Below are 15,043 nucleotides of genomic sequence, written 5' to 3'. Positions count from 1 at the left end.
AAGGAGATTTGCACCTTCCAAGCGTCTTCTTATGAGACATGCAACTAAACAGAATTCTCAGAAAACGTTATTTGAGCTTATAACTTATTTAACAAATCTTGACCCAAGAGAGGTATAGGGCTTTCTGGCAAATATGAGAATTCATCTTTGTTCCAAATTTGGCGTTCCATTGGTTTCAAAAAAGGGCCTTTCCTTCTTTCTGTCCCACGATCTCAAAAATTATCACGGTGAATTTACTAAGAAGTCTCATACAACTAGTTACCACAGAATAAGCCTATTAAAAAAAGTTTTTGGTTTAATTCCCCAGCTTCCTTAGGACTACGGATCCACTGGGGATGCCTTTAAATTTCACCCTTAGACTCCAATCAGTGTTACAGTTCTCCAGCCGCAAGATTGCTGCAGTGGCGGGGAGAGAAAATCCCCCTTTCGCCGCTTTAGAAGCAGGCAGCCAGGTTTTTCTCTTCTCTCTTTTTTTTTTTTTTTTTTTTTTTTTTACTTCTTACTGCAGTTTAGATACAGGCAAGACCACACAGGTGACATAATCACTGGTGCTAATTGGGAGCTGCCTGGGAGCTGCCAGGGAGCTAAGTTTATCTTGTGGCTTGACACAGGCCTGAAATTTATGTTGAAACTGTACAGCACAGGCCTGGGATATTTTGCTTTTTTATTTTCCCATTTCATTCCAGCCATAATACACTCTATATGCAACTCTAATTAGCTGAGCAATAGTTACATTCCGCGGCCCCATTTACCTTTTGCTGTTTCTTAAAGATGTCGATAAACAGCATATTAACCATCAATCCATTACTTTCATTTTCGTAGATCCAAATCAGTTCATATTTTAGCAGTTTTAAATACAACCTCTTCCAAGTTCACATCCATCATAGCATTTAGTTTTATTTCCCATACCTCCAACTAGCACCTAAATTCAATGCAAATCAGAGTTTAACAACTTAAATTCTTTTCTGGTCTCAAAATTATTAGATAACAATAAGAACAAATTAACTTACAGTACTGTACTTCATCCCATTTTTTCCAAAGTTCTGCAGAACAACATTAATTGCAATATAGCACTAAAACCCAGAATTCCACATTCAAGCCACATTCGAGTACAATATCGTTTCAAGTTTTCTTTTATCAGAGTATTTCCCCAAAAAGTTACTCTAATGTGTAAGGATGCATCTTAAGGGGGAGCAAGGTGGTATTTTAGTAGTAGAACTGGTTCCCATTTTGTAGTTATCTCCCCAAACAAAATTCTTTTGGTACCAAATATAAATACGCAAACTAAAATACTGAGCTCAGATATGCAAACCAAACACCAAGTTTGAATACGCAAATGGATCACAATTATACTTATTCAAGACAATATCTCAATTTTTGCATTGCACCTTTGGACCACTTACTGCTCAGCCAGGTAGAGGTGACGCTGGGTCTCCCTGATAAAACAGGTCAGTGTGCGCTGGAGCCTAATCGGCACCTGCCCCCGCGGTGCCCTAGCAAGCTGGACTGGGCAAGGCTTTTATTAATGTCTCATCTGGGGTGCTACAACTGTTATCCCAAAACCAGGATTCTTTATCCGGTGTGCATACAAAAAAGCCAAATTTAGTACACTGAGATGAGACACAGCCTACCACAAAGTTGCGCAAGTCTGGATGTTAGAATAAAGCTAGCATGCTAGAAAGAAAAGTAACAGCTGCTACACACAAAATCTTATCATCACATTCACGCAGTAAAGAACTGAATTACTCACGGTCTTCTGTGTAATTACAAAATGTAACTTTTGAGTCAACAGATTCTCATAATTTAACAGTCTGTAAACTTCCTGTACCATATAACAGGCAAAGACATTAAACTGTAATATGCTTAAACAGATACCTACAAAGAAAACAGTTTAATAAGGAAAGCATCTTACAGACTTCAGCAAGTTTTCTATGACTTATGTGTTGTCAGTTAATTCTCTCCCAACTTGTTGGAGTTCAAACCATTCCACCTGTAAAACTGTCTGAAATGATTTAATGATCTCTTGTAGAGTTTTATTTTTGTCCTGCTCTTCTCGCTTTAAAAACAACATTATTTGCAACAAAGCGTTATACTTCAAGGTTCTATTCTGCAGCCACTTTTCCCATTCATCTAACTTACACAGCAGCCACCATCGATTATAACATTTCACAAGATCTTCCTTCCTCGTATTTCCAAGTGCTTTCCCATGTTCTGAAGCACCTCCCAACACTGATTTCTTAGGAACACGACTGAAAACAGTCATTCCCGACCCCATCTCATAAGTAAAAACCATGAGAAGAGGGAGGGAGGAGGGAGAAGCACGGAGCGGCTTGCAGCACGAGTGGGAGAAGGAGGGAGAAGGCTTACAGTGCACTTACACAAACAATACCACAAAAAACCTGTAACAACAACCAGTAAAACAATTAACTCACATTCCTGACAAGCTGCTTGATTTTAGGAAAGGCAACACACAGAAGCAGGTATTCCATCATGTTCTGGTGTTTGTTGTGGTTTGTAAATAACTGGAAAGGCAAAAGAAAAATCGCTGTGCTCCATAGCCTTTTCACGGCATTTTTGCATCACCCCTTTGTGTTCCGCTGTCTTAGTCATGAAGAGGTTACTGTGTGCTGTATAAGCATCATTAAAATCAGGCAAAGGAGGTGCTGAGGGCAGAGTTTTAGACTCCTGACCCAGATCCTCACAAATTTCTGCCTTATCTTTACACAGCTGTGATGGCGTTAATGATGGATATAAAACTGACCCTTATTCAAGATCTACAGAGCCTGACTCAAAAGGATTAGTGCTGTCAGTGCTGTCAAGATGCAAATCATTAGCAACCTGCTCATTTGTGTTTTTCTGTCCATCCTCCCCTGTTTGCCCTTGCATTATTTGCTCTGCCGACTGCAACTGCAATAGCGCAGAGTACACAAATCTCCAAGTTACATGCAAACCATCGGGGACTGTAAAATCTGAATTCTCTTGTGCGTGTGGATATTCTCCAACCTGTTTCCAAATTTTACTGTCAAATGTCCCCTCACTTGGAAACCAAGCACAATTCTCTCTCACCCATACCAGGAGCGAAGCGACCTGCTTCTCAGAAAGACGATACCCAGAAGAACGTAATATCTGCAGTAAAACCTGCAAATACAATTTATGTTCCTGAGAAGTGGCTTGCCCCGTACTAACGCAATCCTGCAGCTCTCTTGTTCAACGAGGACTGCTTGTCCCTATTTATACCCTAGGGATTAATGTGGCCACAAATAAAATTTACTCTCCCGTCAGATTGCGTGGTCGCCACCAAACACACTGCTCGATGAAGAGCCTCCAGGGGTCACACACTCACGCGGGGCACCACTTGCGGTGATGAGGAGCGACGCACACCGGGACGCAGACAAAGATGCACACGCGGGCAGAGATCTTGTTAGCAGCAAGAGCTGAGCCAGGCTGAGGCCCTCTTTATTAGCCATTGACGATTTATAGGATTTACAGATGTCACTAAGGACTAAGATGTCACATAAGATCTTTTTCCAATAATTGTTATTAAAAACACACCACACTCATATTATGTTTGTTTCAGTTATGTTCCCATGCATATCATGTGTTCCGACCCTCTCATTCACACACCCAGGTCCAACATTCACACATCATGCATATGGGGGCAGTTTTCTGACCCCAGGATATCATTCTCACTGGCCTGGGCTATCAGGCCTACTTCTGTATAACCTGTCCAAGGCCCTTTAGCTGGAACTGCTGTTCCCACCCACCCACCCATGCTGTGCCTCCCCTCCAGGCTGTGCACCCAGCGAGCATCCTTCGTGGTCTCTTTGCAGGGTTTGAATGCCAGAAGAGATTTGGTGTCTCTGCTCAAGATGCGCAAGGGGCCAAAGCCAAGCAGCCAGTAAGAAACAGAGTGGCTATTCCCCCTCCCTGGGCCAGTAAAAGGCATTAACACCACTATTCATGTGAGCGCTCTCAACCTTCCTGGCATTCAAGGTAAGCTTCTGTCTTACATGTGCGGCAAAATATGTTTTCTTCGGAAACAAAGAAATAAACTGAACAGCAGGGTCAATTATACTATTAAGCAGCATTCTTTTATTAACAGCGCTGGGGAACAGTGCTGGGGAACACTGGGGATCGTCCTCCGTAAGTACTCCAGTGACTGGATGCTCTTGTGTTGCTTGTCTTCACACAATTATCACATATTCATTACATTTTTTTGAAATTTTTAACATACAATACATCTATAACCATAAAGTTAGTATTAATTTAGTTATAATTGATTAGTTTCTTACTTGCAATACATCTATTAATTACTAGTCAAATAAAGCTAAGCACTCTGCTTCTAAACAATGTATTACTTAACCTTCTGTCTCCCTCTTGTCATGCAGAAGGATCTAAAAGTTCAAAAATATCCCTTCGTTTTACAGGTGGTTAGAAAGCATTTATCACGTCAATTGGTTAATGATGGGTACGTCTTTTGTAACTTAATCACAGTACACATTAATTTAGCAGCTTCACTTCTGGTGGAGGGCTGAAGCATTCAGTCCCCACCCACAGACTGTGTGAACAGGTTAAAATTACCAGTTCATTGTCCCTGCCTGGGCAGCAGGGCTGGGTGACAAATGGCACTGTGAGGACATGGGGAATTCCCCCAGTGTTTCTTTATGTGTTCCGTTTTGAGAGCATTAAGTGCTGTGTAAATACTGATGTGCTGAGAGCAGGCCGTGCTTGAATCAGCTGCCTCGAAATGTGTTTGTAAATCTCTGTGCTTGCAGTGAAGGGAGGCTAATTTGTTTCCTGGAGGTTGCTCAAAAATGTTACAACTCAGGCTTTCCCTGCCATAGGATTTTGGTGTTGTGCAGGGTGTTGTTTCTCTTCTGTGTGCTGACCCACAGGACTGACCCTCCCGTGTGGGGGTTTGGCCATCCACAACTGGTCAGATTTGCATGGAGCCATGAAAATGGCAGTTCCCTAGACCAGCAGCCTTATTCTCTGTCCTGTGGTCCAATGGAAGATGTCTCTGCTGCCATTTTATGTACTAGGACCTTGCAGACATGCATACATGAACGGCAACACAAATCATCCTCGAGATGATGTTTTGCCAGGTAGATCCAGGGTAAGACACACACAGATGTTGCTCCAGATGCAGTGTGGACCCACAGCACGATGCAATATTTGGGCAGGTGAGAATGTGGACGTGATCAAGGGTTTCAGCCTCTGATCCATCCCCATGCTGCCTGGCTTTTTGGGCATCCCACATGCTGTTTACCTTCTCTTGCTCACCCGATGAGGTCAGTCTGCAGTTCAAAAAACTTGCCCTTTTACTTTAAGGACATTCCTGGTGCATGAAGTGCCTCTGTGGCTGAAGAAAAAGCCCACAGCCCGTGGGAAGCAGCACAGCTTTGTAGCAGGCAGATTTTGGGGGTCCTGGCAGCAGTGCTTCCAGGCTGTCTGGCACATAGACATCTCCATGGTCTCTGCCAGCAAGAGGTGTGCACCCCTTGCACATGCATAGTGACAGGCCTGGATGTCTTTCCTTCAGCCTGCCCAGGGTTTCAGAGGTGGAGAGGTGTTTTGTATACGCTGTGCCACAGCTCTGTCCTGTGCATGAGCACCTTCGAGTGTCTTCCCCTCCCTGGAAACGTGGCAGATGAGTCCCTGATCTGTGACATCGATCTGCTCTCTAGGCGCGCTATTGCTGGCATCAGGCTGAGGTTGAGAGCACGGCCGCTCAGTTCAGTGCCAACAGCTCTTTCCTCCATCGAGTCCTCCCCAGGTCAGGATGTTGCCTGTGTACTTTATTTGCAACTGTCTCTCGTGGGAAGGAGGATGCCAAGCAGCTGTGCAGGGGTGAAAATTGTACAGCCATGACACAGCCCCTTTCCCTCCCTTGACTACCCGGTGTGTGGTTTTCAGCCCAAAGACCAGTCTCCCCCTCATTGTGCTCAAACACAGGCCAGGAACCCCTTCATCACTGGTGGTCCTCCAAAACCCCCATGCTCACAGGCCCATCTGTGATTGCGTGGCTTCCCTCAAACAGCACAGTTATGAATGTGTTAGTGGACAATAACACAAAATAGAGGATGGTGGCCACCAGAGAGAGCAAAACATGCCAAAGGGCTTGGCAGTGCTGCTGCCAGATCCCTTCTGCTGAGCTGCAGTCCTTCTGCCATAGGGCCCACTTTCTCCTTTGGCTTGCACAGTCCTGAAGCCAGGGTAGGGGCTGGAAATTGGGGTGGCAGGTGCGGAGGGAGTGGGTTGCTTGCTGTGCCACCACTGCTGTGCAGTGAAGTGCTGAACCACAGAAGGACCATAAGTGATGGGACAACATAAACCACAGGCTTAGCAGCTGCAGGACACAGGCATCCCTTCCCTCAGCCACCCTGGTGGGTGCAAGGGGAGTAAACGCCAGCAGCCAGTCACACAGGAGGAGAGCAAGTGCAACCAACCTCTGTACCCATCCTGCTCCCGCATCCTCCCAGATTTCCAGCCTGGAACCGTTCAGGAGAGGAATTTCCAAAACAAACGTTGCTATTTGAGGAATGCAGCAGGTAGGGAGGAAATAATCACAACAGAGATAAGGAGAAGTCAGTCGACTTGACAACTTCATCAAGCAAGCTCCTCTGGCTCTGACTGGTTTAGGACGGGACTCTGCAGCCTGGAGAGCTGATGCTGCATTAGCGTCAGCTTTGTAGGTGTGGGCTGGGGAGGCAGCTCTGGGGCAGATGCAAAGAAAGAAGAAATATACCAGAGGGGTCTGGGCATTTGAGGTGGCAGCCGTCCCCATCCCCCCTGTGTGTGAGCCACTCCAGGTTCTCTCCTCAGCAGCCATCCGACAGGCTTCCCTCTGGCTTTGTGGTCACAAGGCTGTTTCACTAAGAGCACATGCGGGTTTCAGGCATCTCCTCAGAGAGCCGTACAGCTGTCCTGCCCCGTCCTCCCAGCAGGATTTTTTGAGGCTTATCTGCTTTCCTCCCTCTCCTGGGCTGTGTTGTGCTCAGCTGCCGAAATTTCCCCATCCTTGCCACTGGTCTCCTTGGGGAGACCAGCTCTGTTTAATATCTATCTGGCCACGTGGCACTCCTCTGGCAGACTGCTGAAGGCCTTGTGTAAATGTTCTGCTGGAAAACTTCCCAGGTCCGGGGTCTAGTCCCCTCCTCCCAGGGACAAAGGAAAAGCTGCATTGCACTTGGCTTGCAGTTCAGGAAGAGCTGGTTTGCTAAAACCAGATGTCTGCATCCACTTTTGCTGACCCCATGCTGGGGCTTTCGCACCTGATGCTTTCGGAGAGGCTGTTCTCTCGCTGACGGGTGGTAAGGGATTTGGCAGAGCTGAAGTTGTGTTCCCAGGGTTGTGCACATCTGCGGCTTGGCAAATAAACGGTAAGAGAAAATAGGTTTCCTGGCTGGACAGCCTGCAGAAGGAAAGAAGGACGGACCGTGCTTGGGCAGGTGGATGCACAGCATTCACCTGGCTGTTCCTGACACACTGAAGTCACAGGGCTCATGTTATGCACCCAGAAACGAAGGGGATGCCCTGAGTATTGAGACCTGGCAAGAGTGTGCAGACAAGATTAGGAATTAAAAAGTACATAATTTCAAAATGAAATCATCCACCCAGAGGAATGGCCTCAGATGTGCAAGTCTGTCCCAGCTCACAGGTGTGCTGAGCTTTGCTTGTCAACCCTGCGCCATGTAAGAATCCTGCAGCTGTTGGTCATTTTAATTCACTGCCATGCCAAACTTGCTCAGCACTTTCATCTCCGATACAAAAGTTGTGAGGATTTAAAACAGAAAATGCAGTTGGCCAGGAAAGGGGGTATCCTTCCTGACCCCTGCAGGTAACTGGCTCCACAGCCCGAGCCCTGGTTTATAGTCTCTGTCACAAGGCAGAGCTGCAGAAGTTACCCGCAGAGTTGTCGATGCTTCCTCCCCAGAGACATACCCAGTGTCAGGGAAAAAAAAAGAAGCAAAGCAGAGACCTTATTGATGGAAACACTGAAGGCCAGAGGGAACTATTGGAGCCTTCCCTTTTGCTGTGCTGTGACTCTGAGCAGGGCTCAGAGACGGTCTCTGCCTTTTGGATGTGCGGCACAAGATAATCTTCCTGCTGTAACACTCCTAGCTCATTTCTGCAGCTTCTTTGAAAATGTATGTTTCCTTGTTCCTCTGGAAATAAAAACAGCAACCAAGTGCTTTTCCTATCAGGGCTGAAGCAAGATCCCTCTGTTCCTAAGGCTGTTACCCACTTGCTTGCAGCTGGAGGTTGCATTATCCCTATTAACTGCAGCACAAAGACCTCATGGTGTTACCGACAGATACACTTCAGTCTCTCTGCAACACTGCTTTCCAAGTCAGATCTCACATCTGGCATTATTGGCCTCTGGTTGCATTTCTGTAATTTATTTATTAAAGTCAGTTTCACCAGACTGCAATGATTTATTCAGATTCAGAGCATCCTGTAACAGAGAGCCATTATTTGCTATGCCACCATATTTCTGCCATCTGCAAACGTCATGAAGGTTTTGTAACAGCTACTTTTCAAAAGGTCACTGAACCACTTTTTAAGCTTTGTTTCTTTTGCATAAGGCATGGGTCTTATCAAAGCATCAAGTGATATTAAGTCCAAAATTCTTTGAGGAAATCAAACTATGTAACAGAAACACTGTTCCCTTTATTGGATTGAAGGAATAATCCTGTCCTGATTTGTTTTGTTTTTAAGGAAGAAAAATAGAAGAAAACAAGTGTGTTTGACAATGCTGTGCCTCACAGCTGACTTCAATAGCTGCTTTCAGCTACGTTTTTGATCCTGAGTGCCAAACTGATGCTTGGATAAGTGGCAAATCGTTCCCTCGCCCTTACTACTTCTATCTTTATGTTGGAAATACTGTGCTGGTTTTCTTTTTCTGCAAGAGACTGCAACGAACATGCTGACTGGTGTGGACAGAGAGTATGTGGGCGCGGGAGCCCCTGCAAGACCAAGCGGCAGAAGCAGCCATGGGGCGGGCAGCCATGGATGGCACCCGCACTTGCTCTATTACAAGGGTACTACTGCTTTCCAGACAACCCCAAAACCAGGGACTGTCTCAAATATGTGACAGCCTAAAGCGGGCTATACTGAAGCCATTAAAAATACTGATGGGAAGAACAGGGTAGGAGACATAAAGCATCCTGATAAAGGGACAAAGGGCAGCAAGAGCATCTCAATGGTTCCCAAAAGAGGAGCAGGATGGAGAAAGAGGAGATCGTGGTCACCATCAGCTCCTAATGGGTACAAAAAGTCAAGACTCAAAAGCAACACACAGTTCCTAAGGTAACAACCCAGGAGCCACAACAAAACCTCAGTAGCAAGTGTCCCTTTTACTCTCCATCATCATTAAGTGTCCTTGGACAGACTGCTTCCATTTTGGTGTTTGCATCCTGGACAGACCACTCAGATGCTCCCATCTTGGACATCCTCATGACTGACGGGATGTGGGGGTTAGCAGTGAGGAAACCAGCTTAGTTTCAAAATAAATATTCCCCCTTCCCATAGGGTCCCACAGTGAGTTTTGCTGCATTGTTGCAAGATGAGGTTTTGCCAATGTTTTCATGGTACTCTTCGACTTCGGATTTGCTTTTCTACCGTCTGCTGCTGTCACCTGAGGCTCCACCAGGAAGGACATTGCCGCTGCAGGTAACAGCCCCAGTCCTTACACTAAAACAGCGAATGCTCTCTGCACCAAGACCCTGTCCTGGCTTACTGTACTTGTTGCCAGTTTGGCACAACCGCTTAGTGTGTGAACTGGCCTTCAGTGCCTGATGTCTCTTGTTATTAATGTGTGATACAAGCGCGATAGCAGTAGAGGCCCCGAAAGTTTTGGAACAGTTCAAAAGCAGAGACTCCAGGACTGTAAATAACTCTCTGGTGCTCCATTATGTGTGCATCCTCCAAAGCTGGGAAAAGCCTGCGTTAAGTGTACCAAAGAAAAGCAGCAGTAGCAGCTGAGCAATGAGAAACACATCTGAGCAATGGGGTCAGGCACCAGGAAAGCAGCAGCTGCCGGTGCCATGCAGGGAATGGGTGGAGGACGAGGGCTAAGAGCTGTCTAGAAACTCAGATGCCTTGAAGGAGTGCCAGGATGCTCAATGTGGTGTGTTTCCAGGGGTTTCTGTCCCCAGAATCACTGCTGCAGGATGGCTGCAGGGCTGGGGGTGCCTCAGCTCCATGCAACCCCTGGGGATCACATACAGCCACAGAGCAGCTGAGGCTGGAAGGGACCTCTGTAGATCATCTGGTCCAACTCTGCTGCTCAAGCAAGGCCACCTAGACCCATGTCCAGATGGCATTTGAACATGTCTCACTATCTGCCTGGTTGGTAGCCCTAACAAAACCCTTTTGAGCTGCCAGTGTCACGCAGGCTGGTGCACGGTGCTCCATGTGTGTCTGAGCATGGGGTTTTGTGCACGTTCTTCCTATCTAACGCTCCAGTCCTCAATGAAGCTTTATTATGTATAAACTCAATGTGTCTAATCACAACTTTGGGCAGCATTATGATCTAGTACCTGTGGGACAGAGCACTCCTTAGAAGAATCTTTCAAAGTTGGGCCAGTGGCAGTGCTTTAGACACACTGATTTTCGAAGCAGCTAATTTTGCAGAGGGCAAACTCCCATGCACAATGTTGTGCCAGCTGGGTACAGCCTTGTCATTTGCAGTTGCCATCACTGACTCTGACGCTCAGCTGCCCTTTACACATTAGGGGTTTGTACCCTCACTGATTTGACATCACCTGGCTTCTTGTCCACCAGAAATTCTCATTTCAGTGAGATCACAGATTTGAGAGCGGCTAGGCGGACCTCATTGAGCAATCCCAACTCCCACGCATATTCCCCACATTATCTGGGCAATCCCTGTTACATCAACGAGGCATGTTGGGACCTTGTCTCTATAGGATTTCTGGTGAGAGGTATCACAATGTTCATGCAAGTTAGAGGTAACCAAACTACAGTCAATTACTGCCTCAGCAACTGTGTTTTCTAAGAGAACCATGTTTTAGAATGATTTAGGCAGGGAAGGATCTCTGGAGGTATCTTGCTCAATCCCTTTGATCAAAGCCAGGGTGACTCTGAATTCACATTGGGTCACTCGGGGGTTCGTCCAGGTGGGGTGGAAGCTGTAGTCTTCACCTTACTGTTGCTCCTGAGACACCCAACCTGCTCCCTCAGCTTTGTGTTCTGTTGTAACGCTCCTGCTTACACCTGGAAAACGTGTTGAAAACTTTTAGCAGCTGCGTGAAAGAGCAAGTTGTACAGACACAAGCAGAAAGTCAGTGTTTTCTACCTGAAATGAGAAAAACTCAGGCTTTCTGAGAGCACGACTGCGTCCATGGACTTGTTTCACCTCCACACCCCGTCTCACCTGTGTCACTGATGTCCTCACACAGCCTTGGCACTCCTTCTCTCAAGCATGTCCCCAGACATTGGTGCTGAGTGAGTGGATGCATGAACTGCATGTAGACCCCAGTGCCTGGGCTGAGCTTAGCTCTGCCTCCTCTGTAAGAACAATACATCTGCTGTGGTCGTGCTGCTGTCAGAAAGGCAAAGAAATTGGATCACCAACAGAAAAATAATATCTTTTCCCTTTGAAGCTGGTTTTCTCCAGCGCTGGTCTTCTCTCTGGCATGTCGAGCTCTTCATCGGGCCCATGTATCTCCTGAGAGAATTTCTGGAAATGGGGATGACAATAGTTATCCTGCAGAGACATCTCCTCCCAGACTGCTGGAACACATCCTGGCTCCGCAGTGATGCTCTGACCCCAGAGCCTCTTCACCAGCACTGCTGTTCCCTGTGAGGACTCGCGTCAGTGCATTTCCCTTAGGGAGGCCACTAAATCCCATGGGAAAGAGATAAGGTGATGGTGACTTCTTTTTTTTTTTTTTTTTTTTTTTCCCCTGTTCCAGATTGTGGTTTGGAAAAAGAAAACTAGAGCATTTGATTGGTGGGGTGCTGCTGCGGGGATGACTTCTCAGCCTTGTCTCTGTTTCACATGGGAGTCTGCCAATGTTTTGCATTTTCTGACCGAGCTGTTTCTTCTCCCTCTCAACAGAAAGTTGAAGGGTGTAAAAAACCCCAGCCTGTGAGCTCTTATTGCAATGTCCTATGTGCCAGCAGACAGCACCTCCACAGACGCCTGGAAGAAATGCTCCCAGACATGGGCTTAACACCCCATCCCTTTGCCAGCTCTGGATGAGTTGGACCCAAGCATGGAAAGCTTGACAGCTCCTCCCTTTCTCTCTTGCAGCTGGGCAGACACTCACAGTGGTAAATACCATGCTGAGTTTTGGCTTCTGAAACACAGTGCAAAGCGGGTCTGGAAAGCACAGGCAACCCTTTGGCTCCATGCTCTTTGCCTCGCAGCACCCTGCAGGTTTCTCCAGGCTTGCTGGCGTCATGCATGGCCCGATCTCCTGGCCACCAAAGCAGCAGTGTCCTTTTGCACAGGGACTGCGCTCTCCTGCTGCTCCCAAGGGGCTGGTTTGTTTCTGTATTGGTCACACAGCTGGGGAACCACCGACTGACTCCTGAAACCTCCCAAGGGAGGACCCCTCACCACCCCACTGTGCTGTCCCAGGGCTGCAACACCTTCCAGGGGAAGGGGTTTCTCACAGTGTCCATTTTCAATCTCCCAAGCCTTCTCTTCTGCAAGAAGACAACGAATTTCAGTAGAAGTCTTGCTTGACTAAAATGGAGCTTCTTGCACTAAAATGCAAACAAAAAAAGGATGCATGTAAGAATGGGAAATACAATAGACAGCAAAACAATGTCATAAACATTGCTTGCTTGGATACTCGTGAGGTGGTATTTGGCAGGTCTGAGACCACCTACAGCTCAGACTAGTGAGGGTCATCAAGGGTAGTATGACAGGACTCCACAGGCATGGTAGAAGTTGGGGAATACGCTTGTCCACTGACAGATGGAGGAGATGGCATGGTGCTGGACAATATGGAAAGACTACAATGATCAGTGGATTTTTATAGCATTTCCACAGGCAAAGACTGCTCCCAGACATCTGCATTCACCAGCATAGTTTGGGAAGGAGACGGGAGTGCCAAATGTGAGGTTTGAGGACTGCTTATGGAAGCTGAACCATACTGCTGTCTACTGGAGTGGATGGCACTCCCTCATAGGAGCTAACAGTGCTGGTTGACGTGAGTGAAGCTGCTGTCAGTCATGGTGGGATATCATGGCAACTGGGAACAAGAGTCAGCAGTCTGTAAGCAATGCCTCCATCCTTGGAAAAATCATGGAGCAAGACTTCTTGGAGATCATTTTCAAGCATGTGAACAGCAGGAAGGTAAGCAGGAAAAGTTCAAAGGTCCAGGCTTTGGACTTAACCCTTGTTTTCCCCACTCAGCTCTTCACTGCAAGACCTAGTGCAGGCTTGAGAATTCAGTCAGCTCTGACTCTGCAGAGATCTTGTCTCTGCACAGTAATATCTGTGTTGCTGGTAGTAACATCAAGAGCAGTGGATGGAAAAGGAAAACAGGCTCCAGGAGTGGGGCTGTTGACTCGGATAGACAAAAACAGAAGTCTTGTATGGGTGCATTGTCCTCAAATGCACAGGCATCCTGCAAACAGGACGTAGGAAAATAAGAATGGATCCAGTGTCGGCACTGCTGTGCTAGAGACGCAGAGCAAGAGCAAAGGGTGATCACACCCACTTCAAACTCCTTCCAAAGGGGTGAAAAGGGTTATAAAATCCAGCTTAGTCCTCTTCTTCTTCCTTCTAACAACATCCTTTTTTTTTTTTTTTCCTCCTTTGCTTATGCCCTGGGGAACAGGAAGGTGTAGCACAGTAAACATGTGGGATAAATGTCAGAGATCTCTGCTCACCCACCCTGGTCATTGACAGGCAGGTGGAGCTGGAGGTGGGACAGGAAGCTCTGCTAGAGCAAGTATGATCTCATAGTGAAAGAGTCAAGGTATTCTTTAGAAGCCACATGCTGATCTTGTGCAGAGAAGCCCTGGTAACCAGTGGGGAGAAGGGTGAAATCCTACTGACACTTCTCAGCTCCTTCTGTCAACAAGGGACAAAATTTCCATGCAGGGCTTCTTCCAGACACTGAGCTGGATGACTCCTGCCCATTCCTCACCCCTGAGCAGAAGAGGGGAGGAGCAGCTCAATACCCTGGGGACAGAAGTAGGAGAAAATTGAAGGTCCCCCTCAGACCATTTTTCTGCCTGTAGAAACAAACTTTGAACCATGAGAAGAAAACACCCACAGTTCCTGTGCAGTGCCTTTCAGGGTCTAAAAGCCAATGCAAGATGCCACAAGGACCACCTATGTCCCTGTCCAAGACTCTGCTGCATCCCGGTCTGCTGGCAACTTCTACACGATGCTCTTACACTGTCCTCAGTGTCCCAGTAGCCAGCCCTGGAGGGGTTAAACAGGCAGAGACCACTGCCCTCTTCCAGAGCCCTTGGCCTTCAGAACATGGCTCTAAGAAACAGTAGGAGCTTGGTGATGTTCTGCCCCCTGTGCCAGCTGGGCTCCAGAGGCTCCAGTTTCCATTTCCCAGCTGGGAACAAGCCCACCTCTCCCTGGAGGGCACTGGGGACCTCACACCAGCTGCCTGGCCTTAGCCAGACTCTAGCAGCCAGAAAGATCTCTTCCACAGAGACTGTTTTAATGAGAAAGTGCCAAGAACACAGGCAAACGTTTGCATCAGTTTCCCAGGAATGACTTTCCATGTCCACACTCCAGCCAAACCCACAAGCACCCAGGGAGCAAGCAGTGATCTGTCTCCCCCAAGCAGCCAACAGCCTGGATGAAGGTCTGCATTCCCTGCTTGCTTTCAGGCGGGGTTTGCACGCTGTCCCCCTACCCACAGGTAAACGAACATCCCTGTGGTCTTCTGGTGTCATCTGTGGACTCTTGGATCTATTTCTCTAATGCCAGTAACAATTCTGCAGTGCAGAAGGTCAGTCAGGGCGGGGGGCGGGGGTGGCGGGAGAGGGGAAAAGCTGAAGAAGGTTAATGGAAGGAGACTAAGGCATGGCCCAG

The sequence above is a fragment of the Caloenas nicobarica genome, chromosome Z, assembly GCF_036013445.1.
Source record: "Caloenas nicobarica isolate bCalNic1 chromosome Z, bCalNic1.hap1, whole genome shotgun sequence".
NCBI classification, from domain to species: Eukaryota; Metazoa; Chordata; class Aves; order Columbiformes; family Columbidae; genus Caloenas; species Caloenas nicobarica.
Note: the sequence above shows the minus strand (reverse complement) of the source record.